A 19617-nucleotide genomic window follows, 5' to 3' on the forward strand; every position below is an offset into this window, starting at 1 on the left:
TGACAACCGGCAGGAGCCATAGGAGTTGTCTTAATTTATTTATGACCTGCGTGTCAACATAACCGTCATGTAATTACTTTACTTTATTGCTAAACCGTTAGCCATAGTAGTAGAAGTAATAGATGACGAGACAACTTCAAGAAGACACGATGATGGAGATCATGATTGAAAGGATCGATATGGTTGACTAGAGGGGGGGGGTGAATAGGCAACTAACAATTTTTAGCTTTTCTTTAACAATTTAAACTTTGCATCAAAGTAGGTTGTCTAGATATGCAACTAGGTGAGCAACCTATATGATGCAACGAGGATAGGTACACAAGCAAGCAAGAGATATGAAACAAGTAAGCTTGCTCAAATAAAGGCACGAGATAACCAAGAGTGGAGACGGTGGAGACGAGGATGTGTTGCCGAAGTTCCTTCCCTTTGAGAGGAAGTACGTCTCCGTTGGAGCGGTGTGGAGGCACAATGCTCCCCAAGAAGCCACTAGGGCCACCGTATTCTCCTCAGGCCCTCACACAATGCGAGATGCCGTGATTCCACTATTGGTGCCCCTGAAGGCGGCGACCGAACCTTTACAAACAAGGTTGGGGCTCTCTCCACAACTTAATTCGAGGCTCCCAACAAAAACCATGAAGCTTCACCACAATGGAATATGGCTCCGAGGTGACCTCAATCGTCTAGGGTGCTCAAACACCCAAGAGTAACAAAATCCACACAAGAAAGTATGGGGGAAGCAAATATCCTTTGGTGGAAGTGTAGATCTAGGTCTCCTCCTTCAATCCCTAGCAAATCAACAAGTTTGAGTGGCTAGAGAGAGAGATCAGGCAAGAGAGCTTGAAGGGCATTAATGGTGGAGTGAGAGAGGTCAAAGGTGGGAGTGGTAGGTGGGAGAAGCTCCCTTAAATAGTCACCCACATTTCCAACCGTTACTGCGTTTTTTGCTTTTCAGCGGTACAACCGGTCCTCGTCCCGGTACAACCGGGACTCACGGTGTAACTGCAGAACCCTACCAAGCGGTACAACCGGATAGGTGGGCGGTAGTACCGGCTAAGAAAAATAACCGGACTAACCGCCTGGCTACCGCACAACCACCGCATCAAAACAGGAGCTTGACCGGTACTTGGGCGGTGCCTGGCTGGAACAACCGCATGGCCTTGAGATCTTGGGAAGCTAAGTTCTGAGCGGAAGAACCGCTCGGACCACCCGTGGTACCGGTCATAGTGGAACGACCGGACCAACCGGGCCACTACCGCCAAAGAACCGCATCAAACCAGAAGCGAGAGCGGTACTTGAGCGGTGCATGGACGGAACCACCGCCCCCGCTGTTGCAGAGCATGGTGGCGGTACCACCGCCCGGAGGTAGCGGTACAACCGCTCGAGCAAAGCTGGTGAGCGACAAGACCCAGCGGTACAACCGCTCCAGAGAGCGGTACAACCGCTGGGAAGAAACAGTGAGCAGGAAAGAGGGGAAGAGGCAAGGAAAACTTGAAGGAAATATGCCCTAGAGGCAATAATAAAGTTATTATTTATTTCCTTATTTCATGATAAATGTTTATTATTCATGCTAGAATTGTATTATCCGGAAACATAATACTTGTGTGAATACATAGACAAACTAAATGTCACTAGTATGCCTCTACTTGACTAGCTCGTTAATCAAAGATGGTTATGTTTCCTAACCATAGACATGTGTTGTCATTTGATTAACGGGATCACATTATTAGGAGAATGATGTGATTGACATGACCCATTCCATTAGCTTAGCACTCGATCGTTTAGTATGTTGCTATTGCTTTCTTCATGACTTATACATGTTCCTATGACTATGAGATTATGCAACTCCCGTTTGCCGGAGGAACACTTTGTGTGCTACCAAACGTCACAACGTAACTGGGTGATTATAAAGGAGCTCTACAGGTGTCTCCAAAGGTAAATGTTGGGTTGGCGTATTTCGAGATTAGGATTTGTCACTCCGATTGTCGGAGAGGTATCTCTGGGCCCTCTCGGTAATGCACATCGCATAAGCCTTGCAAGCATTACAACTAATGAGTTAGTTGTGAGATGATGTATTACGAAACAAGTAAAGAGACTTGCCAGTAACGAGATTGAACTAGGTATTGAGATACCGACGATCGAATCTCGGGCAAGTAACATACCGATGACAAAGGGAACAACGTATGTTGTTATGCGGTCTGACCAATAAAGATCTTCGTAGAATATGTGGGAGCCAATATGAGCATCCAGGTTCCGTTATTGGTTATTGACCGGAGACGTGTCTCAGTCATGTCTACATTGTTCTCGAACCCGTAGGGTCTGCACGCTTAAGGTTTCGATGACAGATATATTATGAGTTTATGAGTTTTGATGTACCGAAGGAGTTCGGAGTCCCGGATGAGATCGGGGACATGACGAGGAGTCTCGAAATGGTCGAGACGTAAAGATCGATATATTGGACAACTATATTCGGACATCGGAAAGGTTCCGAGTGATTCGGGTATTTTCGGAGGTACCGGAGAGTTACGGGAATACGAGGAGGAATCAATGGGCCTTAATGGGCCTTAGTGGGAAGGACCAGGAGGTGGCGCGCGCCCCTCCCAAGCCCAGTCCGAATTGGACAAGGGGTTTGGGGCGCGGCCCCTCTCTCCCTTCCTTCCCCTCTTCCCCCCTTTCCCCCCTTCTCCTAGTTGGACTAGGAAAGGAGGAAACCTACTCCAACTAGGAGTAGGAATCCTACTCCCTAGCGCGCCCCTCCTAGGGCCGGCCTCCTCCCCCTTGCTCCTTTATATACGGGGGCAGGGGGGCACCTCTACACACACAAGTTGATCCTCGTGATCGTTTTCTTAGCCGTGTGCGGTGCCCTCTTCCACCATATACCTCGATAATATTGTAGTGGTGCTTAGGCGAAGCCCTGCGACAGTTGAACATCAAGATCGTCACCACGCTCTCGTACTGACGGAACTCTTCCCCGACACTTTGCTGGATCGGAGTCTGGGGATCGTCATCGAGCTGAACGTGTGCTAAAACTCGGAGGTGTCGTAGTTTCGATGCTTGATCGGTCGGGCCGTGAAGACGTACGACTACATCAACCGCGTTGTGCTAACGCTTCCGCTGTCGGTCTACAAGGGTACGTAGATCACACTCTCCCCTCTCGTTGCTATGCATCACCATGATCTTGCGTGTGCGTAGGATTTTTTTTGAAATTACTACGTTCCCCAATAGTGGTATCAGAGCCTAGGTTTTATATGTTGATGTTATATGCACGAGTAGAACACAAGTGAGTTGTGGGCGATATAAGTCATACTACTTACCAGCATGTCATACTTTGGTTCGGCGGTATTGTTGGACGAAGCGGCCCGGACCGACATTACGCGTACGCTTACGCGAGACCGGTTCTCCCGACGTGCTTTGCACAAAGGTGGCTAGCGGGTGTTAGTTTCTCCAACTTTAGTTGAACCGAGTGTGGCTACGCCCGGTCCTTGCGAAGGTTAAAACAACACCAACTTGACAAACTATCATTGTGGTTTTGATGCGTAGGTAAGATTGGTTCTTGCTTAAGCCCGTAGCAGCCACGTAAAACTTGCAACAACAAAGTAGAGGACGTCTAACTTGGTTTTGAAGGGCATGTTGTGATGTGATATGGTCAAGACATGATGCTAAAATTTTATTGTATGAGATGATCATGTTTTGTAACCAAGTTATCGGCAACTGGCAGGAGCCATATGGTTGTCGCTTTATTGTATGCAATGCAATTGCGCTGTAATGCTTTACTTTATCACTAAACGGTAGCGATAGTCGTGGAAGCATAAGATTGGTGAGACGACAACAATGCTATGATGATGATCAAGGTGTCGCGCCGGTGACGATGGTGATCACGACGGTGCTTCGAAGATGGAGATCACAAGCACAAGATGATGGCCATATCATATCACTTATATTGATTGCATGTGATGTTTATCTTTTATGCATCTTATCTTGCTTTGATTGACGGTAGCATTTTAAGATGATCTCTCACCAATTATCAAGAAGTGTTCTCCCTGAGTATGCACCGTTGCAAAAGTTCTTCATGCTGAGACACCATGTGATGATCGGGTGTGATAGGCTCTACGTTCAAATACAACGGGTGCAAAACAGTTGCACACGCGGAATACTCAGGTTATACTTGACGAGCCAAGCATGTACAGATATGGCCTCGGAACATGGAGACCGAAAGGTCGAGCGTGAATCATATAGTAGAGATGATCAACATAGTGATGTTCACCAATGAAACTACTCCATCTCACGTGATGATCGGACATGCTTTAGTTGATTTGGATCACGTGATCACTTAGAGGATTAGAGGGATGTCTATCTAAGTGGGAGTTCTTAAAGTAATATGATTAATTGAACTTAAATTTATCATGAACTTAGTCCTGGTAGTATTTTTGTAAATCATGTTGTAGATCAATAGCTCGTGTTGTTGCTTCCCTGTGTTTATTTTGATATGTTCCTAGAGAAAATTGTTTTGAAAGATGTTAGTAGCAATGATGCAGGATTGGATCCGTGATCTGAGGTTTATCCTCATTGCTGCACAGAAGAATTATGTCCTTGATGCACCGCTAGGTGACAGACCTATTGCAGGAGCAGATGCAGACGTTATGAACGTTTGGCTAGCTCAATATGATGACTACTTGATAGTTTAGTGCACCATGCTTAACGGCTTAGAATCGGGACTTCAAAGACGTTTTGAACGTCATGGAACATATGAGATGTTCCAGGAGTTGAAGTTAATATTTCAAGCAAATACCCGAGTTGAGAGATATGAAGTTTCCAACAAGTTCTATAGCTAAAAGATGGAGGAGAATCGCTCAACTAGTGAGCATGTGCTCAGATTGTCTGGGTACTACTATTGCTTGAATCAAGTGGGAGTTAATCTTCCAGATAAAATAGTGATTAACAGAATTCTCTAGTCACCATCACCAAGTTAGTAAAACTTCGTGATGAACTATGATATGCAAGGGATAACGGAAACGATTCCCAAGCTCTTCGTAATGCTGAAATTGACGAAGGTAGAAATCGAGAAAAACATCAAGTGTTGATGGTAGACAAGACCACTAGTTTCAAGAAAAGGGCAGAGGGAAGAAGGGGAACTTCAAGAAGAACAGCAAGCAAGTTGCTGCTCAAGTGAAGAAGCCCAAGTCTGGTCCTAAGCCTGAGACTAAGTGCTTCTACTGCAAAGGGACTGGTCACTGGAAGCGGAACTATCCCAAGTGATTGGCGGATAAGAAGGATGGCAAAGTGAACATAAGTATATTTGATATACATGTTATTGATGTGTACTTTACTAGTGTTTATAGCAACCCCTTAGTATTTGATACTAGTTCAGTTGCTAAGATTAGTAGCTCAAAACGGGAGTTGCAGAATAAACAGAGACTAGTTAAGGGTGAAGTGACGATGTGTGTTGGAAGTGGTTCCAAGATTGATATGATCATCATCGCACACTCCCTATAATTTCGGGATTAGTATTGAACCTAAATAAGTGTTATTTGGTGTTTGCGTTGAGCATGAATATGATTTGATCATGTTTATTGTAATACAGTTATTCATTTAAGTAAGAGAATAAATTGTTGTTCTGCTTACATGAATAAAACCTTATATGGTTACACACCCAATGAAAATGGTTCATTGGATCTCGATCGTAGTGATACACATATTCATAATATTGAAACCAAAAAGATGCAAAGTTAATAATGATAGTGCAACTTATTTGTGGAACTGCCGTTTAGGTCATATTGGTGTAAAGCGCATGAAGAAACTCCATGCTGATGGGATTTTGGAATCACTTGATTACGAATCACTTGGTGCTTGCGAACCATGCCTTATGGGCAAGATGACTAAAGACTCCGTTCTCCGGAACAATGGAGCGAGCAACATATTTGTTGGAAATCATACATACTGATGTATGTGGTCCGATGAATATTAAAGCTCGCGACAAGTATCATTATTTTCTGACCTTCATAGATGATTTAAGCAGATATGAGTATATCTACTTGATGAAACATAAGTCTGAAAAGTTCAAAGTATTTCAGAGTGAAGTAGAAAATCATCATGACAAGAAAATAAAGTTTCTACGATCTGATCATAGAGACGAATATTTGAGTTACGAGTTTGGTCTTCAATTAAAACAATGTGGAATAGTTTCACAAACTCATGCCACCTGGAACACCACAGCATAATGGTGTGTCCGAACGTCATAACCGTACTTTATTGGATGTAGTACAATCTATGATGTTTCTTACCGATTTACCAATATCGTTTTGGGATCATGCATTAGAGACAGCTGCATTCACGTTAAAAAATGGGGCACCATCTAAGTCCGTTGAGACGACACAATCTGAACTGTGGTTTGGCAAGAAACCAAAGTTGTTGTTTCTTAAAGTATGGGATTGTGATGCTTATATGAAAAAGTTTCATCTTGATAAGCTCAAACCCAAATCAGAGAAATATGTCTTCATAGGATACCCAAAGGAGACTGTTGGGTACACCTTCTATCACAGATCCGAAGGAAAGACATTCGTTGCTAAGAATGGATCCTTTCTAGAGAAGGAGTTTCTCTCGAAAGAAGTGAGTGGGAGGAAAGTAGAAAACTTGATAAGGTAATTGTACCTTCTCCCTTATTGGAAAGTAGTTCATCATAGAAATCTGTTCTTGTGACTACTACACCAATTAGTGAGGAAGCTAATGATGATGATCATGTAACTTCAGATCAAGTTACTACCGAATCTCGTAGGTAAACCAGAGTAAGATCCGCACCAGAGTGGTATGGTAATCCTGTTCTGGAAGTCATATTACTAGACCATGACAAACTTGCGAACTATGAGGAAGCGATGATGAGCCCAGATTCCACGAAATGGTTTGAGGCCATGAAATCTGAGATATGATCCATGTATGAGAACAAAGTATGGACTTTGATGGATTTGCCCGATGATCGGCAAGCCATAGAAAATAAATGGATCTTCAAGAGGAAGATGGACGCTGATAGTAGTGTTACTATCTACAAAGCTAGACTTGTCGAAAAAGGTTTTTGACAAAGTTCAAGGTGTTGACTACGATGAAATTTTCTCACTCGTAGCGATGCTTAAGTCTGTCCCAATCATGTTAGCAATTGCCGCATTTTTATGAAATCTGGCAAATGGATAAACAAAACTACATTCCTTAATGGATTTAAAGAAGAGTTGTATATGATGCAACCAGAAGGTTTTGTCAATCCTAAAGGTGCTAACAAAATATGCAAGCTCCAGCGATCCATCTATGGACTGGTGCAAGCATCTCGGAGTTGGAATATACGTTTTGATAAGTTGATCAAAGCATATAGTTTTATACAGACTTGCGGTGAAGCCTGTATTTACAAGAAAGTGAGTGGGAGCACTACAGCATTTCTGATAAGTATATGTGAATGACATATTGTTGATCGGAAATAATGTAGAATTATTCTGCAAAGCATAAAGGAGTGTTTTGAAAGAAGTTTTTCAAAGAAAGACCTCGGTGAAGCTGCTTACATATTGAGCATCAAGATCTATAGAGATAGATCAAGACGCTTGATAAGTTTTTTCAATGAGTACATACCTTGACAAGATTTTGAAGTAGTTCAAAATGGAACAGTCAAAGAAAGAGTTCTTGCCTGTGTAACAAGGTGTGAAATTGAGTAAGACTCAAAGCCCGACCACGGCAGAAGATAGAAGGAGAATGAAAGTCATTCCCTATGCCTCAATCATAGGTTCTATAAAGTATGCCATGTTGTGTACCTATTGTATACCCTACACTGTTTTTGGCAAGGGAGTACAATAGTGATCTAGGAGTAGATCACTGGACAGTGGTCAAAATTATCCTTAGTGGAATAAGGAAATATTTCTCAATTATGGTGGTGACAAAAGGTTCGTTGTAAAGAGTTACGTTGATGCAAGCTTTGACACAGATCTGGATGACTCTAAGTCTCGATCTAGATACATATTGAAAGTTGGAGCAATTAGCTAGAGTATCTCCATGCAGAGCATTGTTTACATAGATATTTGCAAAATACTTACGGATCTGAATATGACAGACCCGTTGACTAAAATTATCTCACAAGCAAAACATGATCACACCTTAGTACTCTTTGGGTGTTAATCACATAGCGATGTGAACTAGATTATTGACTCTAGTAAACCTTTTGGGTGTTGGTCACATATCAATGTGAACTATGGGTGTTAATCACATAAAGATGTGAACTATTGATGTTAGATCACATGGCGATGTGAACTAGATTATTGACTCTAGTGCAAGTGGGAGACTGAAGGAAATATGCCCTAGAGGCAATAATAAAGTTATTATTTATTTCCTTATTTCATGATAAATGTTTATTATTCATGCTAGAATTGTATTATCCGGAAACATAATACTTGTGTGAATACATAGACAAACTAAATGTCACTAGTATGCCTCTACTTGACTAGCTCGTTAATCAAAGATGGTTATGTTTCCTAACCATAGACATGTGTTGTCATTTGATTAACGGGATCACATTATTAGGAGAATGATGTGATTAACATGACCCATTCCATTAGCTTAGCACCCGATCGTTTAGTATGTTGCTATTGCTTTCTTCATGACTTATACATGTTCCTATGACTATGAGATTATGCAACTCCCGTTTGCTGGAGGAACACTTTTGTGCTACCAAACGTCACAACGTAACTGGGTGATTATAAAGGAGCTCTACAGGTGTCTCCAAAGGTAAATGTTGGGTTGGCGTATTTCGAGATTAGGATTTGTCACTCCGATTGTCGGAGAGGTATCTCTGGGCCCTCTCGGTAATGCACATCACATAAGCCTTGCAAGCATTGCAACTAATGAGTTAGTTGCGAGATGATGTATTACGAAACGAGTAAAGAGACTTTCTGATAACGACATTGAACTAGGTATTGAGATACCGACGATCGAATCTCGGGCAAGTAACATACCGATGACAAAGGGAACAACGTATGTTGTTATGCGGTCTGATCGATAAAGATCTTCGTAGAATATGTGGGAGCCAATATGATCATCCAGGTTCCGCTATTGGTTATTGACTGGAGACGTGTCTCGGTCATGTCTACATTGTTCTCGAACCCGTAGGGTCCGCACGCTTAAGGTTTCGATGACAGTTATATTATGAGTTTATGAGTTTTGATGTACCAAAGGAGTTCGGAGTCCCGGATGAGATCGGGGACATGACGAGGAGTCTCGAAACGGTCGAGACGTAAAGATCGATATAGTGGACGACTATATTCGGACATCGGAAAGGTTCCGAGTGATTCGGGTATTTTCGGAGGTACCGAGGAGTTACGAAAATACGAGGAGGAAGCAATGGGCCTTAATGGGCCTTAGTGGGAAGGACCGGGAGGTGGCGCGCGCCCCTCCCAAGCCTAGTCCGAATTGGACAATGGGTTTGGGGCGCGGCCCCTCTCTCCCTTCCTTCCCCTCTTCCCCCCTTTTCCCCCTTCTCCTAGTTGGACTAGGAAAGGAGGAAACCTACTCCAACTAGGAGTAGGAATCCTACTCCCTAGCGCGCCCCTCCTAGGGCCGGCCTCCTCCCCCTTGCTCCTTTATATACGGGGGCAGGGGGCACCTCAACACACACAAGTTGATCCTCGTGATCGTTTTCTTAGCCGTGTGCGGTGCCCCCTTCCACCATATACCTCGATAATATTGTAGTGGTGCTTAGGCGAAGCCCTGCGACAGTTGAACATCAAGATCGTCACCACGCCGTCGTGCTGACGGAACTCTTCCCCGACACTTTGCTGGATCGGAGTCTGGGGATCGTCATCGAGCTAAACGTGTGCTAAAACTCGGAGGTGCCGTAGTTTCGGTGCTTGATCGGTCGGGCCGTGAAGACGTACGACTACATCAACCGCGTTGTGCTAACGCTTCCACTGTCGGTCTACAAGGGTACGTAGATCACACTCTCCCCTCTCGTTGCTATGCATCACCATGATCTTGCGTGTGCGTAGGAATTTTTTTGAAATTACTATGTTCCCCAACAAAACTCTCTCTCTCTCACACCTGAGGAAGGCAAAGAGAGGGTGAGAAAAGTGTACGTGAACTGATTCCCAGAGCTTCCTAATGAGGATTCCCTCTTGATAGTACGGGTACTCTACGACCAAAGAAAATAAAAGCGTAGAGGACACGTCTTCGATCTTTTCCTTCGAGAGGCAATAGCAATCCGATGTAAGCCTAAGCATCGAGAACCTGAAACATATAGCACACGATTAGACCACAAAGGGTTGTCATCATCATCCAAAACATAAAGTAGGGAAATGCCCTTTCAATCTCCCCCTTTTTGGTGGATGATGACAACAACACGATTTGCAAGAGATAAGTCAATGAAATCTAGACGGAACTCCCCCCGAATGTGTGCCCCAATAAGTACTAGCTGTTAGAAAGCATGGGGACACATTCAGGACTAGACTCCCCCTAGATTTTATAGACTCATCACTCTGAGCTCAAAAGGATAGACAATATAATACTTAGAGGCAATAATAATGATAATGACCTACGAACGGAAAGGTAAACGGAGTAACAAGTCTCACACATAGCACGGAACGAAACAAGTCCACAAACGAACACAAAACACGAGAACAAGAGAAGAACCCAAGCAAATCCCCGAGACCTATAGAACCCTCTCCCCCTTTGGCATCAAGACACCAAAAAGGAAAAGAGCGAAGCTAGCGACCCAAAGCTCAGGCGTCCTCCTCTGACTCCTCGGTCACATCTGGATCTTCATCATCAGAGTCATGATCGTTATCGTGATCAAATTCTTCCATGGCATTGTTAGCTGCTGCAAACGAGGATGATGGCTGGGGAGGGGCTTCATCATCAGTCCAGGTGCTATGGGTAGAGATCCAACGCTCCTCTGGGGTGATGCTCTTCTCAGAGCCACTCTGAACCTGCATGTTGAGGTGCTTCATCATTGCAATTTGGCAACACCGTGCAAGCTTCTCATTGACATGTGCCTCATACATCTTCTTCTGGATGTCAGCCTGGAGACAAAAGGTCTTCTTCACCTTGGCAGTAAGTTTGGCCACCCACGAAGGCTTGGCCCCTGGCTCCAGCTCAAAGTCCTCATCGTCAGAAGTAGCATAGACATCCTCAGGAGCATGTTCAGGGAAGCGAGGCTCGGCATGCTTCTTCTTCTTCTTAAGGAGCTTGACCTCATGAACAGTGAGGTTGTCTAGAGAAGTGAGGAGCTCTCCAGGACGACGAACAGCCCACACAGAGTTCAGAAAGCACATGACAAATGGAGCATAGATTGGGACTTTACGGTAGATGACCATGTTGTACATCTCATGCCACAGCCAATTTGACACATCAAACGTTGCCCCTGTCCCCACCATGGTCTTCATAGCAACCATCAAATCAACCAGATAGCCATGAATCTCATCTTGATTGCCCACCTTGGGCAAGAGCACATTGCGGAACACTCGATGCATGATGTCATAGTCCTTCTCCAAATCCTTGGATTCTCCAACAATCCCACGGCCCCGAATGTACAGAGGGGCAAGCTTCTCCTTAGGCATGGACTCAGGAAAATCATGAGGGCGAATGCCACCCCTTCCTTCCAGACCGGTATCCTCGTACCCAATAGCATTGCAGAAAGCCCTCCAGGGAACGTGAAACAATTCATCGCGACACATGAAGGTGAGAGTGCGCGCATCATCTTCCCCAAAATGAACCGTGGCATAGAACTGATGGATAAGTTGAACATCAAAGTCACAGTTGACTGACATGCTCTTGACAAGATCAAACTCCTCGCATAGAGCTAGCGCCTCACCAAAATACTCCATGTTGTTTCTCCAATGATCAAAATCAATTGTCCACTGCTTGGCATATTTGTTCTTGTTGTGCTCAAAGAGTTCATGAACAATCCGCACTTGCATCTCATTCCGGAACTGAACAGTGGTCCAACGGGGAGCAATGGGAACCTCATACGGATTCTTTGAGCAGAAGGCTTCCCAATCCTTGGCTTTCCAACGATGCAACGGCATAACCACACGTTGCTTAGCAGCTGCAGACTTTTCACGGCGAGTGGGCTTGGTGGGAATCACAACTTCTTCTTCATCATCAGACACAACCGGGCGCAAGGTCCTTCGTGCCCTCTTCTTGGTCTTGCGAGGAGCAGAGCGAGAACTAGAGCCACCTGAACACACACACGAAAAGAACACACAAAAACCCAACAAGGATGAGAGGATTGCACCCACTAGCAGAAAAGGAAACAGTTGCAACAACAGAGAAGATAGAATAGTGCTTAGTGGTTGATATACTCCGGTTGTACCGGATCTTCCGCCGGTAGTACCGCTCCAGCGGTTGTACCGCCCGTAGGGGCGGTAGAACCGCTAACAGTGGCACTACCAGGGAAGATAGATCTAACCGAGGCATATGAATCACACAAGTAATATTCCGAATTCTAAGTGCTGCAAACAAGACATGAGGCTAACAAAGAACTCTTCTAAGCCATAGATCGAACACTAAAGGCGGAAAGATAAGTAAAGCCCTAGACAAGGAAGAACCCTAAAAAAATCTAGACGCAAAGAACACGAGGCATTACCACCATCCATGGGAAGAGATCGGGAGGCCTCCACGGAGAGAATCCACGGAGAGCCAAGGATCCGAAGCGCGAGACGCACTCCGGGGCTGGGGTAGAGATGGTCGGCGGCTAGGGCAAAAAAAGAAGAGGAACAAGGACGAAGGGAAAAAGACAACCCTTCATCCCCGTCGAGTATATATAGGCCCGTACACATGCCCCGGTAGAACTGCTTAGGGGAGCGGTTGTACCGCTCGTCTGGTACAGACCGGTGGATGGAGGCGGTACTTCTGGTGCCTGGGAGGCAGCGGTAGTACCGCACGGCATCAACCGGTAGTACCGGACGTGGGTTACCGTGGGTTTGTGCGGTGGAACCGCCCAAGCACCGAACGGAGACCCTTGGGACGGCACAACCCGGTACCAGCGGTAGAACCGCTCGTGGTACCGATTGTACTGCCCGACCACCTAAGCCCAAGCCAAGATCAAATGAGTGCAATCCGAAGGGAGGAAGAAGGGGCACAAAATAGGAGAGAAACAACACCCTAGGAGAACCTAACACAAAGAGCAAAGACAGAAAGAGAGAAAACAACACGAGAACAACAAGGCTAACTCCAACCTCCCAAAGAGAGGACGGTGGCCGAGGCCACCTATGTTTGAGTCAATTGGTATGGCACCGCGAAGAATTATCCTTGGGTCCATGACCAAAACTCGTCTTTGAAGCACAAGTACCATCAAATATGGCTAATGTGAAAGACACGATCAATTTATGCATAATGGGGGGAGGGAGAGTTCATTGAGAGAAAAACACTCCCCCTATGTCCATGCCTACACCTAAACTAGACAACAAATTGAGCGTGGTAGGGTGTGCAAGGGTTCAAGCCACATTGCTCGAATCAATGATATTTAGCTCATGCCTTAACTCGCGAAATCTTGCTTCATCCAAGGGCTTCGTGAAAATATCTGCAAGGTTGTCATGAGTGTTGACATAGTTGAGCTTGATCTCTCCTCGTCTAATGTGATCCCGGATGAAGTGATACCGGATCTCAATATGCTTTGTCTTGAAATGTTGCACCGGATTGAGAGAGATCTTGATGGCACTTTCATTGTCACACCAAAGAGGCACTTTGTCACAAGTGACACCGTAATCCTTTAAAGTTTGCCTCATCCATAGGAGTTGAGCACAACAACTACTGGCGGCAACATACTCCGCCTCAGTGGACGAGAGAGACACACAACTTTGCTTTTTGGAAGACCAACTTACCAAAGAGCAACCAAGGAATTGGCACCCTCCGGAAGTGGACTTCCTATCCACTTTGTCTCCCGCCCAATCGGAATCCGAGTACCCTACACGCTTGAAGTTTGATCCTCTGGGGTACCATAGGCCAAAGTTTGGGGTATGAGCCAAATATCGAAAGATTCGTTTGACCGCCACATAGTGACTTTCCTTAGGTGCGGCTTGAAACCATGCACAAATTCCCACACTCAACATGATGTCCGGTCTAGATGCACAAAGGTAAAGCAAGGATCCAATCATGGAACGATATACCTTTTGATCCACCACTTTACCATTGGGATCTAAGTCAAGTTGGCACTTGGTGGGCATTGGAGTGGAAGCCGGCTTGACGTCACTTAGCTTGGATCTCTTGAGCATGTCTTGAGTGTATTTGGATTGATTGATGAAGGTTCCTTCTCTTCTTTGCTTCACTTCGAACCCTAGAAAGAACTTCAACTCTCCCATGGAGGATATCTCAAACTTTGAGGTCATGAGAGCGGCAAATTCCTCATTGAAAGCTTTGTTAGGAGAACCAAAGATAATATCATCAACATATAATTGGCATACAAACAACTCCCCTTTGACCTTCTTAGTAAAAAGAGTGGGGTCGATTAGCCCAACTTCAAAACCACGGTCTTGTAACAACTCGGTAAGGTGGTCATACCATGCACGTGGGGCTTGTTTAAGGCCATAGAGCGCCTTATCGAGTTGATACACATGATCGGGAAAGTAGGGATCCTCGAACCCGGTGGGTTGCTTGACGTAAACCAATTCATTAATGGGACCATTAAGAAAAGCACTCTTCACATCCATTTGTTGTAACTTAAAGTTATGATGAGAAGCATATGCAATCAACATGCGAATGGATTCAAGACGAGCAACGGGAGCAAAGGTTTCACCGTAGTCGATACCCTCGACTTGGGAGTAGCCTTGTGCTACCAAACGAGCCTTGTTTCGAATGATAATCCCATGGGCATCTTGCTTGTTCTTGAATATCCACTTGGTTCCAATGACATTGTGGTTCCCCGTTGGCCTTGGCACCAATCTCCACACTTTGTTGCGCTCGAAGTTGTTGAGTTCTTCGTGCATGGCATTGAGCCAATCCGGATCTTCTAGCGCCTCATAGACCTTGTGGGGTTCCACACAAGAGACAAACGCGTGATGCTCACAATAATTTGCTAATTGTCTACGAGTGCTTACCCCCTTTCTTAAGCTTCCAAGCACATTCGTCATGAGATGATCCTTCGTGGAGAGCTTGGATGCAATCTTGGCGGCACGACGCTCTAATTCCTCCTCGGTGGTGAGTTGAGGAGCGGTTACTTGATCATCTTGAGCGTCGTCATGAACTTGTTCTTGATCTTGAACTTGCTCGGGGGAGAGAACTTGACCTTGGGCATCACTTGGTGTGTCAACACCGTCTTGAGTATGATCTTGCCCTTGGTCTTGTTCATGAGGTTGAGGGCCTTCACTTTGTTCTTCGGAAGCGTGTGGGCCTTGGGTTGGTGATGGCTCCACTTGAGTGGAGCATTGTCCTTCTCCTTCGGCCACAAGGGGTTCCTCAATGGGTAGGATAAAACCAACACCCATTCTTCTTATGGCTTGAGGAGGAATTTCATCACCTACATCACAAGTGCCACTTTGCTCCACTTGGGAGCCGTTATTCTCATCAAACTCCATGTTACACGTCTCCTCAATAAGTCCCGTGGATTTATTGAGGACACGGTAGGCATGAGAGTTTGTAGCATAACCAACAAATATGCCCTCATGAGCTCTAGCCTCAAATTTAGACAACCAAACACCTTTCTTGAGAATGAAACACTTACACCCGAATACCCGGAAGTACTTGAGGTTGGGCTTGTTACCGGTGAGTATCTCATATGGAGTCTTGTTCAAGCCCTTGCGGAGGTAGAGCCGATTGGATGCATGACACGCGGTGTTGATGGCTTCGGCCCAAAAGTTGTACGGAGACTTGAACTCCGCCATCATGGTCCTTGCCGCATCCATCAACGTCCGGTTCTTCCTCTCCGCAACACTATTTTGTTGAGGGGTGTATGGTGCGGAATATTGATGCTTGATTCCCTCATCACTAAGAAATTCATCCAAGGTGTAGTTCTTGAACTCGGTGCCGTTGTCACTTCTTATTGTCAAGATCTTTGCATTGTGTTGACGCTGTGCTTCATTTGCAAAGTCAATGACGGTTTGTTGGGTCTTGCTCTTCCTCTTGAAGAAATACACCCACGTGTACCTTGAGTAGTCATCCACAATCACCAAGCAATACTTCCTACCTCCAATACTATCGAAGGATGGAGGCCCAAAGAGATCCATGTGAAGGAGCCCCAAAGGCCTCTTTGAATAAATGATAGTCGTGGGAGGGTGAGCCTTCTCATGTAGCTTTCCTTCGATACAGGCACTGCAAGCACGATCTTTAGCAAAACTAACATTCATTAGTCCACGGACATGGTCCCCCTTGAGGAGACTTTGCAAAGATCTCATATTGACATGGGCTAAACGGCGATGCCAAAGCCATCCCACATCAACTTTAGCCATTAGGCATGTCGCGGTCTTAGTGGGTCGCTCCGAAAAGTTAATCACATATAGACCATTCTCGACATGCCCAACAAAGGCTACTTTAAGAGTCTTGCTCCACAAGAGGGCCACGGTATCGATATCAAAGAAAGTGGCAAAGCCCATGATTGCAAGTTGACGAACGGAAAGTAAATTGTATGCAAGGGACTCAACAAGCATGACCTTCTCTATCGTGAGATCATGAGAGATGACCACCTTGCCAAGTCCCAATACCTTAGAAGATGAGGCGTCACCCCACTCGACATTGGTGGGCATAGATGGAACCTTGTGCACGTCCACCACCAAGTCCTTGCTTCCGATCATATGATTTGTAGCTCCGCTATCGAGCAACCATGATCCACCACCGGAAGCAAACACCTACAAGAGATCAATGCTTGGTTTTAGGTACCCATTTTGTAATGGGTCCTTTGATGTTAGTAACAAGGGTCTTAGGAACCCAAATAGACCATTCAATGTATTCATGAAGAGAACCAACAAATTTGGCATAAACATGCCCATCACTAGCATGGCATAACACATAAGAAGGATTAAAATCGCCGGCTTTGTTGGGAGGGGTGACATTGCCCTTCTTGACATTGTTCTTCTTCTTCTCCTCGGGGGCACTCTCTCCCTCCCTCACAAAGGTTTGCATGAGAGGAGGAGGTCGTTTGGTCTTGTCATTCTTCTTCTTGTTCTTGGAGTCGGGCACGTACCCAACCCCTTCCTTGGCCACAACTCCCTTTTGGTTGATCAAGAGATCGTTGAGGTTCTTCTTGCCTTGTATGCAAGTCGCAAGACCTCTCTCAAGTTGCTCCTTCAACTTAGCATTTTCCTCAACAAGATGTATATGCTCACAACACGGGTTAGTAGCATTTGCATTATCAATTAAAACCATATGAGGAAAAGTTGCTTTCTCCTTAGTTAGCTTCACTTGGAGTTGATCATGAGACTCCTTGAGACTAGTGTGAATACCCTTCAAGGCCTTGTGGGCCTTGTCAAGTATATCAAACTCCTCTTTGAGTCTAGCAAGATCAACCCCGAGTTTGGCCTTCTCGGAATTTAGCACACGAGAAACAATGAGGACATGATCATAATCTTTCTTTAACTTAGCATGATCAACGTTGTGTGACTCCTCAAGAGCCAAACGAAGACCACGCTCTTCCTCAAGAGCATTGGAAAGATCCGAGATCTCATCGGCATAGTCACGACTATGCCCTTCCATCTTAGAGATGGTGTCCTCGTAAGCCTCGACCATGTCATTGGCTTCACCAAGTTGTTCCAAGAGAGCAACAAAGTGCTTCTTGGATTTTCCCTTGAGTTTGCCCATAAAGGCCTCAAACTTGTTAGCCTCCACATTAGCTCCCTCAAGTTCATTAATGCAATCCGTCAGGGAAGGATGATTAATGATGGTAGTTTTGATGTTGGAGGTTACCTTGTTGGTGGCTTTAGCCATGAGGCACTTGGCGGTGATGCTATCGTTGGGTGAGTCGAAGAGAGACACCCGTGACGTTGTTGCAATGGCAACGGAGGCCATGGCAACCGACTCATCATCTTCATCATCGTCATCATCCTCATTGTACTCTTCTTGCACAACCAAAGCCTTGGGAGGAGTCTTCTTGGAGAAGTTGTTCTTGTTGGGGAACGACTTGGCCTTATCCTTTCGGATGAGCTTGCCACCATTGTCTTCCCTCTTCTCATACGTGCATTCTGCAAGGAAATGACTCACGTTGCCGCAATTGTAGCAAGTCCTTACACGTTGCTTGCCCCTTGTACCACTCGAGTTGTTTTTGCTAAAGTTTGGCCTCGAGTTTTTCTTGCTCCAAAATTGCCTTGAAGCAAGTGCCATGTGTTCATGATACTTCGTATCTTCGGGGTTGCTCTCCTATTCTTCCTCTTCTTCGTCTTCCACGATGAGCTTGGCCTTCAATGCAAGGTTAGGCTTCTTTGCCCGTTGAGAACGGAGCACCGCATTGTCGGCGGTCTTGTCCAAAATGTTCATGGCCACAAACTCATCCAACACTTCGCTTGAGGTCAAAGTGTGGAAGTCCGGTCTTTGACGAATGACGGAGGACATGGCCTTGTGATAGGGCATCATTGCCTTGAGGAATTTGCGCTTGATCCAATTGTCATCCGTGTCCTTGCTCCCGTGATCTCGTAGTGAGACCGCGAGTTTGGTTACTCTCCGATAGAGCTCACGAGGTTCTTCATCTTCCTTCATTGCAAACTCATCGGCCTCATCTTGTACCACTTCATAGTTGGAGCGTTGAATGCTTGCGCTTCCCTGGTAGAGAGACACGACACAATGCCATGCAACTTTGGCCAAGGCGAAAGGACGAAGATGAGGTAGGTCTTTGGGTGGAATTGCATCTTGAATGATGAAGAGAGCATTCTCATTGAATTGATTGTCCGTGGCTTCTCGAGGAGTGAAGTTGCTTGGATCATGTGGATAGAAACCTTCTTCAATGATTCTCCAAAGGTTAGTGTTCACATGATTTAAATGACGTTTAAAGCGGTGAACCCAAGAATCAAAATCCTCATTTTTCACAATCTTAGGGGGAGGACCGGCATGATTCAAATGAGTGGAAGGAACCGGTCCACCATAAACAAGTGGTGGTTCCACATGGGCAAAGATGCCGGTGCCATTCTTGCCACTATAAGAAGGAGCCTTTTCACTACTAGCTTCCCCCTTGTCGGGGATAGCATCCGTCACCTTGTTGGCGGGATCACCCACTTTCAACGGTGCGGTGGGTAGTTTAAGCCCCTCAAGAAATTTAGTAAACATGCTTTCGACTTTGGTCGTCATGGAGGTTTTCAATGTCTCCAAGGCCACATTGAACTCCTCACGAGAGACCGAAGTTCCCCCATCTCCCGTAGACGAGATCAGATTCACACCGGAGTGTTCCTCCACACCGTCTATGGTATCAACCATACTCTTTGGATGGTAAAGTCCTTAATAAAGAGACGAGGCTCTGATACCAATTGAAAGGATCAATATGGTTGACTAGAGGGGGGGTGAATAGGCAACTAGCAATTTTTAGCTTTTCTTTAACAATTTAAACTTTGCATCAAAGTAGGTTGTCTAGATATGCAACTAGGTGAGCAACCTATATGATGCAACGAGGATAGGTACACAAGCAAGCAAGAGATATGAAACAAGTAAGCTTGCTCAAATAAAGGCACGAGATAACCAAGAGTGGAGACG

The sequence above is a fragment of the Triticum dicoccoides genome, chromosome 7A, assembly GCF_002162155.2.
Source record: "Triticum dicoccoides isolate Atlit2015 ecotype Zavitan chromosome 7A, WEW_v2.0, whole genome shotgun sequence".
Classification (NCBI taxonomy): Eukaryota; Viridiplantae; Streptophyta; class Magnoliopsida; order Poales; family Poaceae; genus Triticum; species Triticum dicoccoides.